At 45.1% G+C, this 7,855-nt stretch overlaps 1 pseudogene; it reads left to right on the top strand.

The window, feature by feature from the left end:
• Positions 1 to 2,902: 2,902 nt before the first annotated feature.
• Positions 2,903 to 6,684, top strand: LOC134381083 (DNA-directed RNA polymerase III subunit RPC5-like; annotated as a pseudogene).
• Positions 6,685 to 7,855: the final 1,171 nt, after the last annotated feature.

The following is a 7,855-nucleotide window of genomic DNA, read 5'->3' as shown; positions in this document are numbered from 1 at the left end:
AACCTTTTGAAGTACCCTTGCATATTTGAAGTGAAGAGATGGAGGAAGAAATCCCATTCCAACACTAATCCAGTCAAAGTGGGAGGCTGTATAAATTTCAGACAGAGCACACTTTAGAGCAAGGAAAGTTATCAGGGATAAACAGGGGCATTACATATGATAATGGGGTCAATTTTCTAGGAATACAGAACAATTCTTAATGTGTAGACACCTAACAACAGAGCATGAAAATACACAAAACAAAAGCCAATAGAATAGCAAGAAGAAACAGATGCACTCACTTTTATTATAATATATTATTGTAATAATTTAATCTACTAATGTTGTATTATTACTGGGGGTAACAACACCTTACTATTACAAGTGGACAGATCCGGGAGGCAGAAAATCAGTAAGGACATAGTTGAACTCAAGAGCACCATCAATCAACTGAATATAACTGACATCTGTAGACTACTTCATCCAACAACAGCAGAATAATATTCTGCTCAAGCTCACATAAAATATTCAGCAAGAAAAACCAAATCCTGGGTCATAAAACACAACTAAACACATTTATTTTTTTATTTTTTTGTATGTGTGTCGTTTTCGTGACCGGCGCTCAGCCAGTGAGTGCACCGGTCATTCCTATATAGGATCCGAACCCGTGGCGGGAGTGTCGCCACGCTCCAAGCGCCGCACGCTATCGAGTGCGCAATGGGCTCGGCCCCACACCTAAACACATTTAAAAGAAAAGACATCACACGACATCTACTTCAAACCACAATGGAATTAAAATAGAAATCGATAACAAAAAGATAGCTGAAAAATCCAAAAATACTTGGAGATTAAACAACACACTCTATGTAACGCATGGATCAAAGGGGATATCCAAAGCCAATTTTTAAAATATTTGCACTAACTAAAATAGAAGTATAACTTATCAAAATTTGTGAGATTCAATAAAGCACTGCTTACAGGGAAATGTATAACATTGAATGCGTATATTATACAAAAAAACACATCTAAATCAATGATCTAAGCTTCATTCTTAGGATACTAGAAAGGGAAGGGAAAATAAAATCCAAGGTAAGCAGAAGAGAAAGAATAAAATTAAAGTAGAAATCAATGGAATTGAAAACAGGAAATCAATACAGAAAACCAACATAATGGGAGGGGTGGACGAGGAAAGGGGAGGTGTTAGTCAAAGGGTAGGAAGCTTCAGTTACACAAGAGGAATAAGTTGTAGTGATCTGTCGTACATCATTGTCATTGTAGTGAATAATAATGTACCATATATTTCAAAATTACTAAAAGAGTAGATTTTAAATAGTCTCACAACAAAGAAATAAGCAAGTGGTGACATGTTAATTAGTCTGATTTAATCATTCTACAATGGAAACATGTATCATAATATCACATTGTACCCCATAAATATACATGATTATTATTTACTAGTTAGAAATAAAATAAATAAAACAAAAGCAATTTTAAAAGATCAATGTAATTGATAAGCCCCTAGCCAGGCTAAAAAAGAAAAAAAAAAGAGAGAAGACACAAATTACTAATATCAGAAATGAAAGAGGTGGCAAAACTATAGATCCCATGGACAACAAAAGAATAATAAAGAAATACTGTTAGTAACTCTACGCCCACAAGTTCAATGAACTAGATGAAATGGACCCACTTCTTGAAAGAGTAAACTGAAAAAACTCACACAAAAAGAAGCAGAATATCTGAACAGGCCTGTATCTATTAAAGAAACCGAATAGACTTCTGGTCCAGATGGTGGCATAGACAGTTCCCAGGGTCACTCTCTCCCACAAATCAACGAATTTACAACTATAAAAATGTAACGTCAGCCAAGCTGGGGCCGCTGGAGCTCAGGGGAAGAGGAGGAGAGACCTACAGAGTTCATGAAGGCGGGAGAAACCAGGATGAGAGAAAGAAAAAACTGCTCTCAGCGTTCTGGCCGCGGCCGCTTTAATGCTGGAGCACATGGAGCAGGAGCCGGCAGAAGCCACGGCTGTGCCCTTTAGATGGAGTTACTTGGAGGCGGCAGGGGAGAAGAGAACTTTGGTGGCCCCTAGGACAGCAAGACCACTAATAGGGTTCCTGTGGACCCACACAGGAGCGAGGAGCCAGAAGAGCTGAAAAAGAGACATTCAGAGGCCAGTGAGTCATCACAGGGGACTGGCGCAGGGCCTGTCCCACGGGAAGTGTTTGGAGCATGGACTGTAGGGGAGACGGGCCCACCAGGGGAACACTGGGACACAGCAAGGACAGCTGACCTGCCCCCCAATCAGCTCAGGACCACTCAGAGGAGACTGGATGGGAATGCAGAATTGCATAGGGTGCAGTTTGATGAAAAGATTCAGGCCCAGATCAGAGTTTCTACACAACCCAGGTGCACTGAGTATCTGGAGAGCCGCAAGTACCTATAAGGTCAACCATTAAACCCTGAGCTGCACAAAAAGCTTTCCCTAGGGAAACAGCAGCAAAGCATCAATTTACCTGAACCACACAGCTCAAGGACTGGTTCCCACAGGAAGTTCCCCTGTTTTAGAAGCAAGCAAAGGACAAAAACTTAGTTCTGGCCCAGGCACACCATGATGCCTTGGGGTCCACCAGGGGACGTGAGGCATGGAGCCAGGGGGCAGGACCCCTGCCCACAACCATTCATACCGCCAGCATCTCGTGGCTCCACCTGGGAACCTGAGGACTGGAGCCAAGGACCGGACACCACTCCCACATACAGGCACACCATCAATACCTAGGGGCCCACCTGGGGACCCGGGGCTAGCAGCCAGGGTCCGGACCACCTTGCCACAACCAGGCATGCTGTGACAGTGCCTCGGGCCCCACCTGAGGGCTCAAGGCATGGAGAAGGGGACCAGACCTCCCTCCCACAACCAGGGACACCATGCCAGCACCTCAACATCCGCCTGAGGACCCAAGGCATGGTGAAGGGGACTGGACGACCCTCCCACAACCAGGCTCCATGTGCCAGGACCCCGGGGCCCATCCAGGGACCCATGGTAGGGAGCCAGGAACCAGACCCCCCTCCCACAACCAGGCACCCCTTGACAGTGCCTCAAGGCATTCCCTGGGTCCCAGGGCATGGAGAAGGGGACCAGATCCCCCTCCTACCACCAGGCATACTGTACCAGTGCCTTGGGTCTGCCCATGGACCTGAGGCATGGAGATGAGGACCAGACTCCCCTCCCACAAACGGGCACCAAACGCCAGTGCCTCAGGGCCCACCCAGGGACCCGGGGTATGGAGCCTGGGACTGGAGCCCCCTTCCCACAACCAGGCACCCAGTGCCAGCGCCTTGGGGCCCACCCAGGGATCTGGGGCTTGGAGAAGGGGACTTGACCCCCCTGCTACAACCAGGCACACCGTGCCAGTGCCTTGGGACCCACTTGGCGACCCAGGGCATGGAACTGGGGATCAGTCACTCTCCACAACCAGGCACACTGCCAGCACCACAGAGCACGACAAAAACATCTCCTCCATATGGGTGGCCCACCATAGCTACTACGATAACCATGGCGGCTGCGAAGGCAGATAGATGCCGCAACCACCACGCATATGGTCCGCCAGCCACTGGCATGAGTTGACACAAGGAGAGTCACCAGCAGAGATAAATAAAGAAGCTGGATGTCTGTCTCCACAGAACCCATTTCATAATGACAGAAGAGACATCTAGTCTAGGATAGCATTGGGGGACTTGCTCATGTCTCTCAGTATTGGACAGATTATTGGGGCAGCAAATCAACAGAGTAACCATTATTCTTTCAGAGGGAGAGAAGAAATCTAAGGTGATTAGAGTGCAGAGTGGGGAGAGAAAGGGGAACAAGGAGAGATTGGACAAGGGGCATAAAGTAATTTGTAACAATATATATGCTAGTAATATTGATTTGATCAACATATCTCAATGTTGAAACCCAAAAATATGTATCATTATTTTTGATTCAATAAAAATTAAAATTAAAAAAAGAAAAAAGAAAAGAAACAATAAATCATAACTCTCCAAAACAGAAATCACCAGGCCCAGATGAATTCACTGGTTAATCCTACCAAACATTTTTTAAAGGAGACATTATACCAATTCTCGGTAATCTCTTCCAGAAGACAGAAGCAGAGGGACTAATTTCTAACTCATTCTATGAAGACAGCATTACTCTTATACCAAAAACAGACAAAAGTATTGTAAGAAAAAACTACAGATCGATACCTCTCATGAACATATGCAAAAAATCCCAAGAAAATATTAGCAAGTAATATTCATCAATGAATAAAAGATATAGAGCACAAACAAGTTAAATTTATCTCTAGTCTAAAAGGCTGCTTCAACATTAATAAATCTATTCATCTAACCTACCACACCAACAGGTTAAAGAAGAAAAATCAGATGATCATATCAATAGATGCAGAAAACACATGTGGCAACATGAAACACCCATTTTTGATAAAAACTCTCAGCATACTTGAAATGGTTGTAAACTTTCTCAAGTTGATAAAGAACATCTATGAAACACTGACACCTAACATTAGGCTGACTGATAAGAACCTCAAAGATTTCCTGCTAAAATCAGAAGCAAGGTAAAGATGTCTCCTTTCCCTATTTTTTTCCAACTTCATATTGGAAGTCCTAGCTAATGCATTAAGACAAGAAAAGGAAAAAATGGTATACAGATTTGGAAAAAAGAAATAAAACTGTCTTTGCAGATGACATGACTGTCTACAAAGAAAAGCTTAAAGAGGTCTGCCAGAGTTTCTCCGCCAGCAACATGACCACTGCCTAAGAGAAGAGCTGGGGGCCACTGCCTCTGCAGCCCGCGGGTGTCTGGGACATTGCTGATGCCTGTGCACGGTCCCCATGGAAAGATGGAGTGTCAGGACCGTGCAGCTTACTCTCCTCTAAGATGACAAACAAAATGGATGACCCAGTCATACAGGAGATGGATGTGCACTTGGCCAAAAGTCTGGCAGAGAAGCTATATCTGTTTCAGGGCAGCTCCACCTGATGCCTTTACATGGCATCCTGCAGCTCCAGCCCACCTTCGGCTACATGAGGCACACACCAAGCACTTGGAAAGGGAGGTGGCCAGTGAGGTGGGGGACTCGTCACAGGACTGGGTGGAAGAAGATGTTAAGCAGATGACCAAGCGGTTCTCCCGGCCAGTCAGAGCAGGCCCGCCAGTGCCACATGCAGTCCTACAAGTACTGCAAGAGAAGCATGCTGAAGAGCGCTGGGTCCACCTGCACTATTATGGCCTGAGGGACAGCCATTGGGAGTATGACAGCCAGCACCTGTTGTGCAAGGGCTCCAGCAAGGTGGACAACACGGAGCTCCTCAAGTCTCCCAGCGAGTATCTCATGATGCTGATGCCAGCCAGCCAGGAGGAGAATGACAATCCTGTGGCCCCCAGCAATGTCCTGTCCATGGCCCAGCTGCTCACCCTGCACCTGGCCAATCAGATCAAGATCCGCATGAAAAACTTGAAGGTCATACCTTTTGCCAACTTGATGAGTCTCCTATGCCCCTCTATCAACTCTGGGACTGTTCTGTGTGGCATTCAGGAGGTGGCAATGATAATCTACAGAAACTGGGTAGTGAAGAGCTACATCCTGTACCCCAAAAAGTCATCCAGCGCTCACAGCAGCGTGCCTGCTGGGGTGCTCTGCAGAGGCCAAGACTCTGTTATGTGGAAGTTTATGCAGAGCCACTGGGTGGTGAGGAAAGAGGTGGCGATGCTGACCAAACTCTACACTGAGGACGTGAAGGCCTGTCTAGAGCACATGGCCGTACTGAGGACCAACATACGCTGGGGTGTCATCCTGCCCTAAGGCAGGGAGTTCATCAAGAAGCATCTGGATGTGGTCCAGCAGCAGCACATGTGGACGGGCATCCAGGGCAAATTAGAAAAACTCTATAATCTTGTAAAGGAAACCATGCCAAAGAAGCCCGATGGACAATCATGGCCTGCTGGGCTAGTGCCTGAAGAGCAGCGGGTCCAAGCAGCCAAAAACAAGGCCCGGCAGAATCACGTGTTGCTGGAACGGGAGCTGCAGCAACAGAAGGAGCAGAACTGGGTGCCCACGGTCCTCCCAGGTGTGAGGATCAAGGAGGATCCCCTGAGTAAGAAGGGAGAGAAAAAGGAAGAGCAGGAAGCAGGAGAAGAGAAGCCCATGGACACTTCACCCAGCGGCAGCCTCAACAACAGGCTGGCTGACAGGCTGCCTGCCAGGTGGGCAGCAGGAGGGACAGCTTCAGTGAGCACCTGCCCCCAGGCTGTGCCCAGGAACTGAGGGCCTTCATGGAGGCCACCTTTCACAAACACTTTGTTCTCACACTGAGAGAACTCAAACATCTCTTCAACCTACACTTGGCCGGCACGCCCCCTGGCCACACACGCTGCAGGACACGCTGCAGGACATGGTGCAAGAAGATACTGGTGCCTTTTACCCCCTGACTGCTGTTTCCCTGGATGACCAAATGGAGTTTGGACACATGAGTGATCAGCATCGACAGGTTTTGTTCTCTAAAAATTGCTGGGAATGCCTGAACAAGATCCAATCTGGTTGACTCAAGAGTGTGGAGTGGATTTAAGTAAACAGGAGGTGGATAAAGGGCTAAAAGACTACAGTGTAAGCTATGCTGACATGTGGTACCTTAAAGTGATGGTACCGTCTTGACAATAGCAGCAAACCACTAACCCAATGAATCCAAGCCCAAGGAAGGACAGCAGAGCCACAAGTACAGTCTTGACTTCCTCCAGCAGACACTGAGCAAGAGGGTGGTACTGCAGCCCTGTGGACAGAGAGGATCATACTCAGCAAGTGGTAGGGTCAGCTTAAGTGAGATTACTCCCAGAATGGACCAGCCAGGACCTTCTTTGCAGTACAATTTGAAATTCTTCAGATATTTTGCTTATTATTTGGTTTCATTCTCAAAATAGAGTGTGTATTAACATGGGCCGGATTGAAAAAAACAAAAAAAGCCAAAAGAATTGACAAGAAAATGACTTGAACTAATAAGCAATTATAGCAAAATTGCAGGATATAAGATTAATACAAAAACTTGATCTGATCTATTTCTTATAAACCAGCAAAGAATAACTGGAATTTAGAGTTAAAAATACAATGTGATCTATATTAGCACAAAAAAAATAAAATACTTAGATATAAACCTAACAAAATATGTACAAGACCTATATGAGAAAAACTAAAAATGTGATGGAAGAAATCAAAAAATTAAATATATGGGGAGATATTTCATACTTACCTGCATAGAAGTCTCAATATAGTCAAGATGTCAGCTCTAACTTGCTCTATGGATTCAATGCAATCTCAGTCGACATTCCAGCAAGTTAATATGTGGATACCAAAAAACTCTTCTAAAGTTTACAGAGAGAGACAAAAATACCAGAATAGTCAAAATAATATTGGAGAAGAACAAAGATGGAGGACTAACAGTACCCAACTTCAAGGCTTTCTACAAAACAATGGTAATCAAGACAGTGTGGTATTGAAAATGTAATAAATTAATTAATCAAACAGAATAGACAGCCCAGAAATAGACTCACTAAATGCAACCAACTGATCTTTAACAAAGGAGCACAGGCAACACAATAGAACAAGCATAGGCCACTTGGCAAACGGTGCTGATACAACAGGACATTCACATGCCAAAAAAAGAATCTAGTGATAGACTTTATACTACTCACAAAAATTAACTCAAAATGAATCACAGACCTAAATGTAAAACACAACAGTTGTTGAACATCCTTTCAACAAACGGTGCTGGATAACGGGACATCCATATGCCAAAAAAACGAATGTAGAGCCAGACCTTACACCATTAAAA

The sequence above is a fragment of the Cynocephalus volans genome, chromosome 6 (assembly GCF_027409185.1).
Source record: "Cynocephalus volans isolate mCynVol1 chromosome 6, mCynVol1.pri, whole genome shotgun sequence".
NCBI lineage: Eukaryota > Metazoa > Chordata > Mammalia > Dermoptera > Cynocephalidae > Cynocephalus > Cynocephalus volans.
The sequence above is the reverse complement of the archived record's forward strand: the minus strand, read 5'-3'. Positions and strand labels throughout refer to the sequence as shown.